Here is a 13,357-nt window from a genome sequence, read left to right as displayed (position 1 = left end):
ATCCACCGTAGTGAATGGGTGCCGTCAGAATGACAGTCCAACAACTGCTTAGAGTATCACAATAATCCACAGGTAATCCATTCATTAATGCCTTGTGAAGTGAAAAGCTGCATGCATGTGTGTGTGTGTGTGTGTGTGTGTGTGTGTGTGTGTGTGTGTGTGTGTGTGTGTGTGTGTGTGTGTGTGTGTGTGAGAGAATATATAAAATAATAATTTAAGTATTTTAACTTTAAACTGTTCCTTCTAGCCGAAATAATGTCTATCATCCAAAATAGTGTTTCCTCCAGTAAAAAAGTCCATCCCCTATCATCCTCTTACATCAAAAATCCACCAAAATGTTTGTTTAGAACTGTTTTGGGATGTATTCACTTGATCGGTCCTAGATTTCTGCATATTTCTGTGCATAGATTATGTACATTTCAACATACTAAATGTTTTTGCCCCAATTATGGATTTTGGAAAATTACCTATCATGCAGTGTGTAACACAGCTCTAAGTGAATGGAAACATCCTGCAAAGTTTGATATCTGAAAGTGCACCTTGTATAAAGTTATTGCCTCTCAAAAGAAAGAGTCGACTATGAATCATTGAAACGATTAATTTTTAAAACGAATCCCATGCTGTTTCATGTTGATGTCAACATGAAACATTAGCATTGGTCTGAATTAAAATGCAAATTCATTCTTTAGTACCTAAAGTAGCGGGTTCCCGCTAACGCTGTACACAAAGCAGCACTGTGCTCACAAACACTGCTTTATCATGCATTACAGGCATGATGAAATGGAAATGAGACCAGTCAGACCAATCACCGCAGATTAGCATCACGCAAAGAAGTGAATCGATTGGAAGTCGTTGAGCAAGTAAGGTAAAAAAAATAAATGCATATTATAAGACAAATTAAAGTCTTTTTTGACTTTGCATGCATGTCAACATGTTGTTGGGGATTCCCTAAAACAAAATATGAACCTTTCATTATCCATAATATGGGCATTTTAATTTTGAACAGACCTGCTGAAATAAGAGTCCTCTATCCATAATAATTCATCTTGTCTGAATCAGGAGAGAAATATGCACAGATCAAGCACCGATCATATGGAATTTTAATGGATTCACAAGACATTTATGGATTGGTGTTATGTGGATTACTCATGGATTATTGTGATTGTGTTATCAGCTGTTTGGACTCACATTGTGACAGCACCCATTCACTGTAGTGGATCCATTGGTGAGCAAATAATGTAATGCTGAATTTCTCCCATCTACATCTTGAATGGCTTCATGGTTTTTTGAATGAACTGTTCCTTTAAGTCTGGCTTAAGTGGCCAAACACTTTTTGGAAACTTTCAGATTATGTAAATATAAATGCAAATATAGTTTATCAACTACAGGAAAGAGGGGATTTAAGGACAACTGCAAATTAAAATTCCTGGCCAGGAATAAAGGAAATTCCTTTCATACTTTCAAGCATGGGTGTGGCATGTGTCACAGGGTATTGTGGTTTGCTATTCACAAATGACTGTGCAATACTTTCAAAACACAAACACACACACCTTAACACATCTCAACTTGAAAGCTCTAGCTCACGGTCGCTCATAGCAGAATTCAGCTCTGAATGGTGGTTAGTCAGTTGAAACATGTCGAAACATTCTTCGCTAAGTCTGCACAATGACAGAGTTCCTCAATATAAAACCCTCTTGACATCAAAGAGGAGTCCAGGGCTGAATCACCCCATTATTTAAAGGGGTCATATGATGCAATTTGAATTTTTCCTTTCTCTTTTGGAGTGTTACAAGCTCTTGGTGCATAAAGAAGATCTGTAAAGTTGCAAAGACTAAAGTCTCAAATCCAAAGAGATATTCTTTATAAGTTAAGACTCATCCACACCCCCCTAAAAAGGCTCGTTCTTACACGCCCACACATCTCTACGTCACTATGTGGGAAGATTTGCATAACACAATATTTAATGTTTATGTCTGGTCGCTCCGGTATTCGGCCAATCACAACGCACTTGATAGCAGGCCAATAAAAAAAACTGTGGAAACTGTGATTATTTAATGAATGCAAATTTCAATAGAACATAATTTACATGAAATTTACTTTTTTTTTAATTAATCTTTGATGTATTGAATGCATTCTTGCTGGAGAAAAATATTAATTTAATTTAAATTAGCCAAAGTTATTTGGTTATACACACAGAAAGTTAATAATTCCTGTCATTCTCTTGATTTTACTGCATGATTAATTTATTGTTTATTTTCTAAATTTATTGTAATCGTGGCAGCAATGAACACAATTTAAATTTCCTATCTGAAATTTTAAACTGACCCTATTATCATGTTATTAAAGGACAAATAAGGTTGAAATCTTTCTCTTTGTAACAATGTGGTGTATGCTTTACAGCTGGAAGGCAGAATTATTTGGGACTTTCCATGTTCTATCAAAGGCAGTTTCAAACAAAGCGGAGGTTAATCTCAGAGCACAACTGTGCTAAGAAATGCAAGTTCTGCTTTTTATATGTATTAATAAACATTCACAACACCTTAGTCTGATTAGATGTCATACTGAATTTAACACTGATGAAAACGAAACTGTGAGGGAGAAACTTACAGTCTTTACAATCCTAGATCACATTCATTTCACAACTAGAACTGTTTTATGGAATTTTTGTCTATAGAAAGTTTTGTTTGAAAAGATATTTCATCAGATGAACATAGGTCAGAATGGTTGTAGACGGGATTTTCTTGTAATCAATTTGTGTGGTTGTGAAAAACACACACACAAAAAAATTTAAATCAGAAAATTGACTTATGCTAAATATACATTTTAGTGGTTAACAATGTGAATGTATTTGTCGTGATATTGAATGACTGCAGTTTCCTGGAGCTCACGCTGTTTCCCTAAGTCACAATTATGTTTCTCATTGTCATATGCGAAGATTAGTACCATATAAAAGACTAAAAAAGTTCATTCAGGAAAAGAAAAAGAACTTCATTCTCTATGACCCGATTCTCAAAGAGGCGAGGAGGCCTCAGACAGTTATAATAAAGTTGACCCTGTCCTTGTTTTCTATTGTACTCTAGCGGGTCAGTGGGCCGCATAATCTCTGCCTTTGATTAAGGCTTTGAGCTCAACATAGCAAGGCTAGACTGAAGTTTAGCAGTTGGAGACTTGCTTGCTCTCGTTCTCTCTCTCTCTCTCTCTCTCCCTTTTTTTGCAGACATAAGCCTATAGGTTGGAGCAAGTGTAATCCTGTGTTCTTAAGACCAGCTCATGGCCGTGCTCCTAATTAGAGTGACCGCACACTCACCCCCAGCAGCAAAAACACACTGAGCTCAAGTATTCAAAGGGAAACCTGTTTTTACCATTACGCTTGGTGACTTTTGTGATTTTAATATGCTTTCTTTGGTCATAGATTTGCCTGACTTGTATTATATGTTTTAAATGATAATTGCTTTATCAATGCTGTACATTTAAGGTTAAGGCAAACTTTTTTTTTAATGCACTGGTCAATTTCAGACTAATACATATTTCTCAGATTTATTTATTTTCTCATGCACTGAGACAGAAATCTCCAGTTTTGTAGTAATTATCAGGGTTATTACTATATATATTATTATTATTATTAACTAAATTACTTTTTTATTTTTACTTGAAATAAACTTTAACTGAAAACGCATTTTATTTCAGCTAGTTGCTATGCCAATGTTTCTCGTTTTCATCTTAATGTATTCAAATAATTAAAACCAAAACTGAAATTAAAAAAGAATAATTAAATATATATACATATTAAAAAAGGAATGAACGAAAAGAATGAAGAATGGAGAAAAATTACAAAAATACACAACAAAATTTAAATAACTAAAAATGAATCAGAAAATGTAAAAATGAAAATTATTTCAAGATATCAATTATACTAAATCTCGATAGTAAAATAAGTCTTTACAGATTTATTCCTATCTGTATTAAGGTCTAATACTGTAGAGGAGTTTGTTCATTTATCAGTTGCCAGATTCATTTAACATTTTATCTAAAAACAAGGTGATTATTTTATTTTATTTATTTATTTTCTGGCTGTTACCATTATTTTATGATGGGGTGATAAAAAGAAACATCCAAAATCCCCTTTGTAAAAATATATGACTCTAATATGTCAAAAAAATAATGACCTAAGTTACTATTATTAAGTTATTATTAAATAACCGGTAATTTATGAAAATTAATGATTATTTAATTAGGTAAGTAGTTAGATAAACATTAACTAAAACTGTCACGATCGGTGTTACAAAGAACCACGGGAGAGGGAACCAATTGCAGGTAAGTCTTTTATTAAAGGGTAATCCAAATAGAGTAAACCGTCCAGGCAGGGGTCGAGACCAAAACATCCATCCAAACATAAACAAGACACGAACACAAGGCAAGGACAAGAGCTGACGGACATGAATTAAACATTCAACATTAAACAAGGACTCCGTAACACAGACTCAGACAGACCGGGTATAAATACACAGAAGGATAATGAGGGAACAGGAGACAGGTGGGGAACAATCAATTACTCAACAAAGAGGAAGGTGACCAAATAAGGGAACAGGAAGTGATAAGGTTACAGACACCGTGGGAAAGGAGGACACCTAGTGGAAACCCAGGGAACACAACCCAGACACTGTGACAGTACCCCTCCTCTACGGAGCGGCTCCCAGACGCTCCACGACAGACACAAAACAGAGACCAGGAGGGAGGCGGACAGATGGAGGCTCAGGAGGAGGGACGGAGGGTCAGAAAAGAAAAACATGGGGAACAGGCACCAGAATTGAAAACACAAAACAGGGAGACCAGGAGGGAGGAGGACCGGAGGAGGTTCAGGGGGAGGGACGGAGGGCCAGATTAACAGAGAGGAACAGGGACAGGAGTGAACACAAAAACAAAAAACAACATGAAGCCCCTCCAGGGCGGGGCAGAAGACCACCACAACCGTGTGGTCAGGGCGGAAGCCCCCCAGGGCGGAGCAGAAGACCACCGTAACCGTGTGGTCAGGACGGAAGCCCCCCAGGGCGGAGCAGAAGACCACCACGTCCTTGTGGACGAAGCCAGACCCCTTCAGGGCGGAGCGGAAGACCCCCACAGCTGTGTGGTCAGGGCGGAAGGCCCCCAGGGCGGAGCAGAAGACCACCACAGCCATGTGGTCAGGACCAGAGCCCCCAAGGCGGAGCAGACCTCCGTGCGGCTGGACCAACGGGACGACGAAACTCTGGTAATTCCCTGGTGTCCTTACTGGACTCCAGAAGATTGGTGCTGGCCTGACACTGCTCATGAAGATCATTGGTGACTTGCATTTGCTCATGAAGATCAATGGTGACTTGCCTTTGCTCATGAAGATCAATGGTGACTTGCCTTTGCTCATGAAGATCAATGGTGACTTGCCTTTGTTCATGAAGATCAATGGTGACTTGCCTTTGTTCATGAAGATCAGAGGTGACTTGCCTTTGTTCATGAAGATCAGAGGTGACTTGACTCAGTCCCTGAAGATCACCGGTGACTTGACTCAGTCCCTGAAGATCACCGGTGACTTGACTCAGTCCCTGAAGATCAGCGGTGACTTGACTCAGTCCCTGAAGATCAGCGGTGACTTGCCCTGACTCTGGAGGATCAGCGGTGACTTGCCCTGACTCTGGAGGATCAGCGGTGACTTGCCCTGACTCTGGAGGATCAGCGGTGACTTGCCCTGACTCTGGAGGATCAGCGGTGACTAGCCCTGACTCTGGAGGATCAGCGGTGACTAGCCCTGACTCTGGAGGATCAGCGGTGACTAGCCCTGACTCTGGAGGATCAGCGGTGACTAGCCCTGACACTGGAGGATCAGCGGTGACTAGCCCTGACACTGGAGGATCAGCGGTGACTAGCCCTGACTCCGGAGGATCAGCGGTGACTAGCCCTGACTCGACTCCGGAGGATCAGTGGTGACTAGCCCTGACTCGACTCCGGAGGATCCACTGGCACCTGACTCGACTCCGGAGGATCCACTGGCACCTGACTCGACTCCGGAGGGTCCACGGGCACCTGACTCGACTCCGAAGGGTCCACGGGCACCTGACTCGACTCCGAAGGGTCCACGGGCACCTGACTCGACTCCGGAGGGTCCACGGGCACCTGACTCGACTCCGGAGGGTCCACGGGCACCTGACTCGACTCCGGAGGGTCCACGGGCACCTGACTCGACTCCGGAGGGTCCACGGGCACCTGACTCGACTCTGGAGGGTCAGCTGAGACTCTCATCCTGTGCAGCAGCGCTGGGCAAGCAGCCATCTTGGGCCATGACTCTGGACAGGCGGCCATCTTGTACTGTGGTGCTGGGCTGGCGGCCATCTGGGGTTGTGGTGCTGGACTGGCGGCCATCTTGTACTGTGGCGCTGGACCGGTGGCCAATTTGGGCATTGGCGCTGGGTTAGCGGCCATCTGGTGCTGTGGCGCTAGGCTGACGGCCATCTTGGGCTGTGGCACTGAACCATTGGCCAAAGTGGCCATTGGCGCTGGGCTGGCGGCCATCTTGTACTGTGGCGCTGGACTGGTGGCCAATTTGGGCATTGGCGCTGGGTTGGCGGCCATCTTGGGCTGTGGCGCTGGAGCGGTGGCCAATTTGGGCATTGGCGCTGGGTTAGCGGCCATCTTGTGCTGTGGCGCTTGGCTGGTAGCCATCCTGGGCAGTGATGCTGGACTGGCGGCCATCTTGGGTTGTGGCGCTTGGCTTGTAGCCATCCTGGGCAGTGGTGCTGGACTGGCGGCCATCTTGGGTTGTGGCACTGGAACGGTGGCCAATTTGGGCATTGGCGCTGGGTTAGCGTCCATCTTGTGCTGTGGCGCTTGGCTGGTAGCCATCCTGGGCAGTGGTGCTGGACTGGCGGCCATCTTGGGTTGTGGCGCTTGGTTGGTAGCCATCCTGGGCAGTGGTGCTGGACTGGCGGCCATCTTGGGTTGTGGCGCTTGGCTGGTTGCCATCCTGGGCAGTGGTGCTGGGCTGACGACCACCCCGCCGGAAGAGACAGAAGTGGCTGGGGCATCCCACCGAAGCCGATGCTGCAGGTAGCGCACGAATTCCCAGAATTCCAGTGTCTCTAACTGCGCCATCTCCTCCTGAGACACTGGATCATCCAGCCCGCCATTGAAATAGTCCTTGAGGGCCGCATCATTGTAGCCCATGCCCTCGGCCAGGGACCAGAACACCTGAGCCAGGGCACCCACTTCATTTCCCTCTTGGCGGAGGGCGATCAACCAAAGATACTTGGCTCGCCGCTCCGCCATCTTGGCTGGGGAACGGAAAGACGACATACCGCTGGTTCCTAGAATGACGGAGTCCTTCTGTCACGATCGGTGTTACAAAGAACCACGGGAGAGGGAACCAATTGCAGGTAAGTCTTTTATTAAAGGGTAATCCAAATAGAGTAAACCGTCCAGGCAGGGGTCGAGACCAAAACATCCATCCAAACATAAACAACACACGAACACAAGGCAAGGACAAGAGCTGACGGACATGAATTAAACATTCAACATTAAACAAGGACTCCGTAACACAGACTCAGACAGACCGGGTATAAATACACAGAAGGATAATGAGGGAACGGGAGACAGGTGGGGAACAATCAATTACTCAACAAAGAGGAAGGTGACCAAATAAGGGAACTGGAAGTGATAAGGTGACAGACACCGTGGGAAAGGAGGACACCAAGTGGAAACCCAGGGAACACAACCCAGACACTGTGACAAAAACTACAAAAATATTAGCAATTCTCGGTGTGATCAATCAGCCGGGGAAATATGGTTTATATATTGGTTAATTTTTTAAACCTTATTTTGCCTGGGTTGTCTTGCCTTAAATTAGAAAATTTGACACTGTTAGAGTCGAAAGATGAAATAAGTTTACCTTAAAGGGCCAGTTCACCCAGAAATGAAAATTCTGTCATCATTTACTCAACCTCATGTCATTCTGAACCTATTTAGTTGTTGTTGTTTGCATTTGTGGTGCATAGTATAAAGTTTTGAGGAACAGCATGAGGGTGAGTAAATGATGCCAGAATTGTCATTTTGGGGTTAACTATCCTGATAGTATCAGCCCTAGACTTCTCTTTCCCATTCCATCTCGAGAACTGGATGAACCTCAAATGTATTTTAATTAGACCTGCAGATGGAGAAACTGAGAGACAGACAGACAGAGGCAGAGACAGCAAAACTGCTTTAATCAACAGGCCTTCAGGCAGTGAGTGTCTGTTTCACCCAAGTGGAGGAAAAATCCCCTCTGATCTCACTCCCATCATTCCCTTTATCTCTCACAGCACCTCTTTTCTACCTTTCTCCCCCATCACTCTTTCTTTCACCACCAAGCCAATAATCTTTTTCAATTTACCACATAATTTTACTGAATGAATGTTTCCCTGCCTTAAAGACAGCATGTCACGCTTGTTCAGTCTGAGTGCATGGACTCTCAAGTTTTCAAATTTTCAAAAACAGACTATAATCTGTGTCTTTGTTAATTTAGCTGCAGGATTAGTGTAGTTAAATATGTTTTCCTAAAACACTGTCAGAAATTCATCAGTCCAATCTAGTGTATTTTCTTAGCCATTTAGAAGGGAACTGAAAATGTTCCTAAATGTATATAATTTTAATGTAAAGAAGTGGAATTAAAAATAAATAAAATTTAAAGAAAAATATATATGTATTATTATTATTATTTACTAAAATAATGTTTTATTGTAAATCTGTTAAATTTAATTTGAATTAGTTGCATTTTTGTCTTCGTAAAAAAAACGTTAGAGCTATTGTTATTATTATTGTTTTATAGAATCATGCCATTGCTAAAGTGTGTGTGTGTGTGTGTGTGTGTGTGTGTGTGTGTGTGTGTGTGTGTGTGTGTGTGTGTGTGTGTGCATGTGCTCAGAAGTCTTAGATTTCAGTTAGATTTAACATATGCCAACTTTTTGACCCTTGCCTGGTCCTTCATTCAACTTTCCTGGTGTTTCCTTCCTTTCCGTTCTTTCTGTCATTCACTCCTGTTATTCATCTCCTTTCTCCTTCCTTGTTTTCCTTTAAACTTCAGTCTCTAACACACACACACTCTCTCTCTCTCATATGGGCTTTTTCCCAACGTAAAAAATTCCTCAATGTCTCTGCAGAGTTGACAGGTTGAGAGACGTGTGTATGAGGTGATGAACTCTTGCTTAACGCTTAGCGAGTCTGATCCAACAGAGGTCAAAGGAGGCTCAGTGCAGATTCAATTTAGATTACCACCACAGGCAGCTATTGTTTTAACTTGAAATAGAATCTGAGTCGTCTGCTGGAGAAAAAAAAGAGAGACAGAAGTTCAAGGCTATATATCTGTTGTGACAGAAAGTAATTGGCGGTTTCACAAATGTTTAATATAAGCAACACTGATAAAGTACTTCTTTTGATTGCCAAGTATTTGGATATTATTGCGACCTCCTATTTCACAGTGAAGGTAAAAATGTAATCAATTGATTCACTGATGTTTTCATATGGATTTTCATTGGCTCATAACCCTCATATCTAGCAACCACATAGAACACAGGGCTAAGAAGACATAGAACACTAGTTGCTAAGGTGTTCTGGCTATTATTTCACATTTCTGTGCTGTTGCTACAGTTATCTCAATGTTTTTCCACATTTCTCTTCAGTTGCAAAGGTGTTTCGAGTGTTTTTGCATATTTTTGTGCAGTTTCAGAGGCTTTCTTAGTGTGTTTGCTCATTTATATGCAGTTGCTAAGGTGTATTTTAGCACATATGCAGTTGCTAAGCTGTTCTTTTAGTGTTTTCTATGAGGTTGCTTCAGCAGACTTCATTCCTATGAAGTTTATTTGAACTAATTTAACTGTTTAGCAAACTCAAGATTTACACTACTGGTCTAAGGCATGCCATTTTTAACTTAGTCCTTCCTTTGTAACTACTATATGCTTTCTGACCACCTGCTACTAGGTGAAAAGACCCATTTGAGACCACCAGGGTAAACTGCAGGCAGTACGGTTACCTCCCTACACCCGGTATACGGTTCCTCAACACCTGGTACACAAGTGCAACAGTGCGGAACAGAACATCTGAGATTTGAGAGGACATTCTTTTCGCCTTTTCTTTCTTTATATATCACACTCCAAATGCCCTTCTCCCCCACCTCTCCTTTTTTTATTCTTTCATTCTCTCTGTGGCACGTTTTCACTCAGTCTCTCAGTGTGGCATCTGACCTATCACACACTTCAGTGCCCCGTTTGGTTTGTGCTCAAAGAGAAGCTTACATGCTATTCAGGATGTTCACATTCTATACATATTAATGCACACTCATGCACTGATGCTAACAAACTCACACACATAATGGCATAGGGGCCTGCCTTCTGTGTCTGTGTGTGGTACTGGGATTAAATCACGTTTGAGGATAAACGTTCCCACATCTGACCTGTCTGTGCTCTGCTAAATTACCTCATTTCTTTGCATGCTTCTTTCATGCAAAATATCTGCAAAGGCAAAGCCTTCGAGTGTCTGTTTGTGTGCATATATGTTGCATCCTGAGGCAATTCTGTATCTTTCAGCACCAGTAAGTGTGTTTAAATAAGGAGGCAAAGTCAATTCAACAATTCAGTAGGGCTTCACAGTTGGCAATCAGATGTGTTAAAGATTTAGATTTAGGTATAATTTATACCTATTTTATTTAAAAAAAGACTATGAGGCAATGTAAAGTTGTTTGTTAAATTAAAAAAGAAAAAAGGAATTGGTATAATTTTAGGTGTGTAAATCTTTGAAAATCACAAAAGTAGTATACCTGAAATAAATATACATATGTGTGTGTGTGTGTGTTATTATTCAAATAAAACAGATTATATAAGTAACGTATAAATTACACTATTACACATATATAATCAATTGGTATTATTCAAATATGACACTTTATTTAATACAAACAAGAGTGATGTATCTTTTAACATCACTATATATATACCGGTATATATATATATATATATATATATATATATATATATATATATATATATATATATATATATATATATATACAGGGCCACTTGAAAGTTTGTGAACCCCTTGCAGAATCTGAGAAAATGTGAGTAATTTTAACAAAATAAGACAGATCATACAAAATGCATGTTATTTTTACTTAGTGCTGTCCTGGATATGATATTTCACATAAAAGATGTTTACATTTAGTCCACAAGACAAAATAAAAATAGCTGAAATAATTAAAATAACCCTCAAAAGTTTGAATTGGGTTATTTGAACCCTTTCCAGCAGTGACTGTATGATTTTGGATTTCTTTTCACAATGAGGAGAATTGAGGGACTCAAACACAAACCATTAAAAAAGGTTCAACCATTCACTGATGCTCCAGAAGGAAACATTATGTATTAAGAGCCAGGGGGTGAAAACTTTCGAACAGGATGAAGATGTCCACATTTTCACGTTTCCCAGAAAACAAATTAAGTACAATTTACCTTGATCTTCAAATTCAAAAAGTTTTTACCGCCAGCTCTTAATGCATCTTGTTTCCATCTGGAGCATCAGTGAATGTTTAAACCTTTATCAAAAGTTGTGTTTGAGTCCCTCAATTGTCTTCAGTGTGAAAATAATAAATCTCAAAATCATACAGTCACTGATGGAAAGGGTTCAAATATGCAAAAGATGCTGGAAAACTGAAGAATCAGCAGGACATGCAGGATTTTTACATATATATAAAGTATTTGTCCCCAGCTGCCCCCTCCACAATTTCATAACTAAAGCCATAGGGTGGGACAGATGTCCGTCATCTCAGTCTAACTAAGCGCACTCTGAATAGGTGCAGTCTAACCCCCATCAAGACTAGCTGAGATCAGACTGACCTCTGACCTCTCACTAATTACATACGGCTAAGGCAGTGATGATGGCTCAAATCCAGTATTTTCCAAACAAGACGGTAATGGGGATCTAGGAAGTAGAGACACAAAACATGCTTTTAATGTTCACAGAGAGATCATTCAGACAGACATGTAAATCGTAATGCTTAAACGTCAAATGTATAATAACATCTTTACAAACTAACATCCAGCCATAATATACATTATACACACAATATACAAAAACAATAAGTTTATGGTTTGCATAAAAATTTTAAGAAAAGATAAACAAAAGTCAAGACAAAAGATGCTGTTGCTTCAGTGATCAGCCTAGTGAACTAGCTTAAGATGTATTTATTTTAAGAATATATTAATATTTCTGTCTGAATGCTTTCTAAAGCAGAATATGTATATAAACAAAGAAGCACAGCACAACTTATTTGTAACCATAATGAGCTATACTGAATAAATTTCCCAGCATTAAAGTGTGTTTATCGCTACTTATTTTATTAAAACAAAGAAATGCATCTTCTCAGTTCACTCTATACTCTTCACCTATGGAATTTTTTATAATTTCTCTTTTAAAACCTCTTCTTTCAGATTTAGTTACAAACAGGCTATGCAATACAGTAGTACATCAGAGGCCAAAGAACATATGGGTCCAATTCCAAAATTTTTATAAATTACACTTTATGTATCTCAGTTCTTTTTCACAAACAGAGCACAGAGCTATGCTTATTTGCCCCCAGATGGCCATTTCAAACATCTTATAACTAAAGCTTTAAGGTGTAAGTGCTAAGTAAGTTGTTACTTGTGGTTCAATTCTGAATAAAACATTTAACAAACATGCTACATTTTAGAACATGTGCAAAGCAGTTGGTTTCAATTTCCTTTGGGATAAATAAACCAGAATATAAGCCATTTGATTGCCCTGCCAAGATTCGACATTTCTGAATTTTACTAAATTATTTTGTTTATTTCTGAGATGAAAACATCATGTTATTCACTGAATAAAACACGATGCGGTCATGTGACTATTTTAAATGTTTGATACACAATGTAGAATGATGTTTTACATACTATTCTTTAAATATGAGTTGGCAGTATCTATTGGATATTGAACAGTTAGCAGTACGTTAGTATTCCATTCCGGACATTCCTGATCCTGAGTCACGTTATTTGACAGCTTCTGCATGTCTTGACTGCATCTATGTGTATATACACATCATCCTCTTTGCCAAAGAACTTTCATAATCTAACATGCACACAAGGAAAATTGTTTTAGCATATTTGTAATTTTCAAAACAACCTTTTATTTTTAATCTCATACTTCTCCTGAGTGTAAACATATTTCTCAACAGAAAGACATTACCTATATTGAGTAAACATCAGTTGGATGGTGAAATGTCTGTTGTCTAAATGTTCTTGTGGTGTTCTATGGAAGCTCGACCCTAGCAGCCTCAGCGTGCTAGCTCATGCCTGGA

Source organism: Carassius carassius, chromosome 32 (assembly GCF_963082965.1).
Source record: "Carassius carassius chromosome 32, fCarCar2.1, whole genome shotgun sequence".
Classification (NCBI taxonomy): Eukaryota; Metazoa; Chordata; class Actinopteri; order Cypriniformes; family Cyprinidae; genus Carassius; species Carassius carassius.
Note: the sequence above shows the minus strand (reverse complement) of the source record.